Below are 6,000 nucleotides of genomic sequence, written 5' to 3'. Positions count from 1 at the left end.
TCTCGAACTGATCTCCCTGTTGGAGCTCAGTCTGGGGGGAGTTATTTTTTTCTCCTTATGTTTCCTCATGTGGTGCATTTTTCCATTGTTATACCTCTCTGACCTGTCTTCCCCATGTGATGTTTTGTGTAATGTATGTATGGTCGGAGGGTAAGATGGCGCCGCCATTGCGTGCAATAGGTCGGCAGCCTTATGAAATTTCCCCTTGTGGGACTAATAAAGGTATATCAAACATATAATCATCTAATCCTATATTTTTCTATGAGCCATGTGCTTAGCAAACAATGTATTTTTAAGTGAAAATATGATTCAACAAATGCGTGGAGGCAAGCCACACCCAGGACCTGACCTCCAATGACTTGTAACATGTGAAACCTAGTGTAGGAATGTGTTAGCGTGTTTGCACAACTGCATTAGACGTCTCCTGTTACTTTCCCTTCCTCTTCTTATCTAAAACATGCAGAGCAGTGTCATGGATCATTGCATGCCTTTAACGGAAAGAAGACTTAAATTACATGCCTCACATTTCATAGATTAAAACACACATATTTCCCAGCAGATTTTCATAACTCACATAACTTCCTTTACTTTGTTGTCAATCTGAATATTAATTGACAAAAACTTTGTCACGGTCTAGAAGAAGATCCAAACTGTCACCCACAGATGAGATGAAATTGGAAGCAACTCAGGAACCACCAAGGCTCAACCCTGCCATGAACTGGAAACAGCTGGAACACCAATGTCGCCATAGAGAGTGAAATAAGTTTTATCTCACAATGGAGTGCAAGGTTGTTGACCAAAAAAGAAGCCAATGCTCCAAAATCAGAACCTTCACGCTTGAATGAAATTTTCTGAAGCTGCTCACTTGGACAAGCCAAATGTTATTAAGAGAAAATTCTTTAGTCAGACAAGACAAAGATTGAGGCATTTGGCCACAATGACAAGAAGTATGTCTGGAGGAGTAAAGGGGAGTTCTTAGGTTTTCAAACCTAAGAACACCGTAGCAGCTGTCAAGCATGGTGGAGGTATCATCATGTTTGTGGCTGTTGTGCTCCTAGCAGTGTTGGGTAAGTTACTTTTACATCCAACACAAAAACTGCAGTCGTGGTGCTTTCGATTGTACTCAGACCTCGGAAATTCTGCCTTCTGAATAGGAAGATGTAGGCAACACCAGACTGCAGATGAGCTGCATACAGGGCTGGACTGGGACAAAAAAATCGTCCCGGGCATTTTGACTAAAGACCGGCCCACCATTATAGGAAAAATCATAAAGCCTTTGAATGAAAACAAACACTGCTGTGACAGTGATGTACACTGTTTTGATGGTATATATGCATCAATCTATCAATCGTTTGTTGTAAGATTCAGATAATTATTTTTTAAAAGCTAGACATTTTAAATGAGAATAAGAAAGAAAAGTATTTCTTTGTGCCCCCCTTTCCCTGTTAATGCCCTACCTGGCCCCCTGGCAACACTTTGCTAGACCCGCCCCTGCACAGTTACCAGCTGTCAGCTACCTAAAAAAGGATCCTGGGGTTATTTGTCTCTCAGAAACAGTTCATAACTTCCCTTCAACTCATTCATGTCACCTGTTCAGCTCTGATGATTCAGTAAGGACATCTCCTGGTTTCATCTTCATGTTTCCCTCTCACCAGATAACCAAACCATATCATGACCAGCAGCTTTTTTGCAGCTGTGGCTCCAGCAAACATCAGCTGATACTAGAAATTAATATTAAATAAATTCTAACAACAGCTGATCAAGCTTAAATGTGCTGCTGTTGTTTAGCGCGACATCCGCTGGTTTCCTCTTTAGGCGCAAAGTGAGCGATAAACAAACAAGAGAGCCGATCAGCTGATCACTGATCAGTTTTCATGATTGAAGTAGAAACAGGAGAGGGAGGGGGCAGAGGATGAGAGAAGAAGAGGCAGCTGTGCAGCGTAAACACAGAATAACTCCAGCTTTGTGCCTTTTTCATTGTAGCTGAATTACGGGACAAACTGTTCCTTTTCACCTCAATAAGAAACGCGTAATATTTTCTCTGAATACCAGACGGGACGGTTGGCAACTCTAATAACTTATGAACAAAATAAAGTTCAACATCATTAACTTCATAGCACCACCCAGCTGTATAGAAACTCCGTCATGCTAGCTAGCACGCAGTATGGAAAAAGTCAGCATAACGAAAATAAACTCCACCTAAACTTGGTTCATTTCTGACCCAGATAGACTGCAGGTCATAACTTCTTACCTGAAGTTCAATTCACACTTGGACCGGCGGCCGCCTCGGGTCTCTTTTCCTTCTGCATCCCCTTTCCTTCATCCACCTGCTGGCTTCCACCACTTGCTAATGTTACTGAATCTGTGGAAGCTCCGCGATAGCCACCACACGAAGTAACGAGTAACGAGCCTATCTAAATCCCAGTAACGACTAACGCGTTCCTGATTTTGGCATAATAACTAGTTACCGTGCTCGTTATCACAATAATAACGTAGTTACTGTAACGCGTTACTTAATAACGCGTTAGTCCCAACACTGGCTCCTAGTGATACTGGTACGTTGTACAAAGTGGATGGAATTAGGGCTGGGTATCGTCACTGATTTCTAGAATCGATTCAATTCCGATTCACAAGGTCCCGAATCGATTCGATCCACGATTCGATTTAATTCGATTTAATTCGATTCGATTCGATTTAAATCTGGGATATTTTGACAGTCAGAAATATTATAATTCAGATCAGTACATTTACATATTTTTGTATCAATAAAAAGGAAGCTGACACACGCAAGACTTTATCAAAGGTGTGAGCGTCACAGCAGATACCTTTGTGTCAAAGTAGCTGAAGATAAAACACAGAAAAACATGAAGGTGATTTTCCTGGCCTGGGATTTTATAAAAATATTCTGCAGTACATCAAAAACGAAAGAAAACCATTAATCAACATATGAACATTACCTCTGAAGTTACAGCGGTTTTATTAGAGACATGGTTAAGCGTTTTGCATTTTGAATAATTTTAAAAAGTTTAAATTTGTTCAGTATTGAACAGCAGAAATGAGGTTTTCTTTTCGGAAGAATGTAAAAGGGAAAAAAACAGCGGCTGACAGCGCTGTAAACAACAGTAGACTTGTGCGTAACAAGCAAGCGAATAATGAAGAAAGGGAAACTGTTCTTGAAGTACAGAGATAGAGTGAGAGAGAGAGAGAGAGAGAGGGAGGGAGAGAGAGAGAGAGAGAGAGCTGTGCATCGCGGTGGAAGCAAAACAGTAAAAGTCAGAGTGAATACATGACGATGTTTATGTGAATCTTCTTTTGCTGCTGGTTCGGTCAATATTGTTTGGAGAGAGATCAAACTAACAGCTTTAGAATCGGCGCATAAAGGGCGTGAACACAAAGCTTGGACCCGCCGACACATCAGAATCAGCAAGCTGTCGGCTTTCAGCCCCGACCGTGTCCTTGCCGTCGGGTGAGAAAGGCGACATCTCACTGATTCTGATCCGCGGGTCGCGCTGTGTGTTTAAGTCTATGTGCAGAATCCATGTTCCTGCTCTCATTTACTGTCTTAACTGTTTGGTGGTTCTTGAAATTTTGTGAGATGTCACCAGAGATTCTGGCATTTCGGGCAAAATAAATTTATATTAAAAAAAATCGATTCAGGATTTTAATGAATCGATTCAGGATTTTAATGAATCGATTTTACGTTATCCAAGCCAGAATCGATTTTAATCGATGAATCGATTATAAAAACCCACCCCTAGATGGAATAATGAAGAAGCAGGGCTTCCTCCAATTTATTCAACTTCACCTCAAATCAACAGCTAGATGGTTGAAACTTGGACTCACCTGGGTGTTCCAACAGGACAATCCAAACACACAGCAAAACTGGTTTTGGGCTGGACAAAGCAGGCTAACGTTAATGTACTGGAATGGCCTTCCCAAAGCCCCGACCTAAACTATCATCTATTTAGTCTTTCATTTCTTAATGTATCTGTACTTCATGTTACGTGCATCAGTGATAGTTTCCTATCAAGTGAAACATTTTTAACTATCCGGTTGTTCAGTGATAACGCGACGAATCCTACTTCCGGGCCTAAAGTAGTCTGCGTTTAATATGGCTTTTGTGTTGTTAACATGTTTAATGTTATGTATTTTCTTCTATTTGATCTTAAAAAGCTCCTAAAACAGTTAGTGATCCCTGTTGACCTCCCTCGGCTTTTATTACCACTAATCATTTATTTAAGCTCAGTTTTTAAAACCTTAGGATGGAACCACAGCCCAGCCCATGCAGCAGTATATGAATGACTAACCTCGTATTGTGGATGGATTATCTCAGTTGTTCTCCTGGCTGAAGTTTGGTCCTTTTACAGCACCCTGCCATGCGATTACATTTGTTTCTGACCACTGAGAACACTCACGTTAACTTTTATCGAGTGGGAAAAAAGTTAGCTTGTTTATATTATGCTAACATAGCTGTGTCGCTAGCGGTCACGTAGCACATCATTATATACCAGCTAGCCCAACTTCAGTAACCCTACAAACGTCACTGCTGTTTAGTTTTCTGTCTTCATTTATGCTGGAAGTGATAACAGAGCTGTACGTTTGAATTTGTTTTCAAAACCCGCAGTCAGGACATGCTATATTGTATTTAGATAGAAGCTAGCGAGCTAACTCCCTGCTAACTTCTAACTCCGTTAAATGTCATAAATTCCGTTTTCATGGATGCCTGGATGTTAAACTCAATTGTTACACCTGGTAGAGCAGAACGCTGATCATTTTATTAAAGATGAAAGACTTTAGACAGTTTTTCAACTCTCAGTAATGCCACAGTGATCGTTTGATATATGGACCTGCAGCGGAGTTTAGACCCAGACACGGCTAGTGACGTCAGACTGAACAACCGGATAAGATGTTAGTATGTTGCTCAGAAAGGATATTCATTTTTTTCCAGCCATTTAAAGACACAGAGCTTTATTTTCCTCTATTTGCATAATTCAACCCTTGCTACAAATCTGAATCTAATTTGAAGTCAGAAATATGGTGACAGCTCATGACCATATGTGTAAGTAGGGTTGCCAACCGTCCCTTAAAAAACGGAATCGTCCCGTATTTCGAAACAAAAGTACACGTCCCGTATTGAGCTAATAAGGGACGCACTTTGTCCCGTAATACAGTGAGAATCAAAAGTAGTCTATAAATGTTAATGGAATTAACGCTTTGTTTGAAAACATAATTCCCAGCCCCTCTCCTGATTTGTGACCAATGAGCTGACAGCACACTTATGACAATTCGAGTATGACAATTCAGATTACCGCTCATCTCATTGGTCGAGGAAAGGTCGCTTACGGAGAAAATACCGGAAGACAACAGATGACCACAACAAGAAGCATGGCCAACAGGGAAACAAACGCCGACACTGCGGTGCAAGTCTCGGACGACAGTACACCTAAAGCTGGGCAGACACTGTGCGATTTTTTCAGTCGCGTTATTCAGCTCCTGCTCAAACTGCACGATTGACTCACAGGGGTTAAAAGTTGGTAGGTCACGATGCAGGTCTCACACTATACGGCCCGATGCTCTGATGCGACCTGAGTACTCACACTGTGCCTCCATAACATGAAGGTTATAACAGAAAATCTGTCGCTCGCTCTCTCTGTCTTTCACTCACACAGACACACACCAACACCATCAACTTTGCTAAATTGCTAATGAAAAACATTGATCAGGCAGCTGTGATTGAGCAGCAATGTAAATCCAACTATTTTCACGGTTGTTGTGGTCGTGATAATTTTGTGAGGCCACATCGAAAAGGCTCGGATGAGCTTTCCAAAGTTCTACAAGTTGTGCCTCCACCGCTTGTGTCCAGATCACACGCTGCACAGCCGTGCTGCTCCGTCTTTTTCACTGACATTTGTGTTTGCGCGTGCGCAGTGTGACAAACTGCGGTGACACCCTCACGACCAAGCGATTGATGATCGGGAGCTGGTCGTGAGGTGTTAATCG

This window comes from Maylandia zebra, linkage group LG4 (genome assembly GCF_041146795.1).
Source record: "Maylandia zebra isolate NMK-2024a linkage group LG4, Mzebra_GT3a, whole genome shotgun sequence".
Classification (NCBI taxonomy): domain Eukaryota; kingdom Metazoa; phylum Chordata; class Actinopteri; order Cichliformes; family Cichlidae; genus Maylandia; species Maylandia zebra.
Note: the sequence above shows the minus strand (reverse complement) of the source record.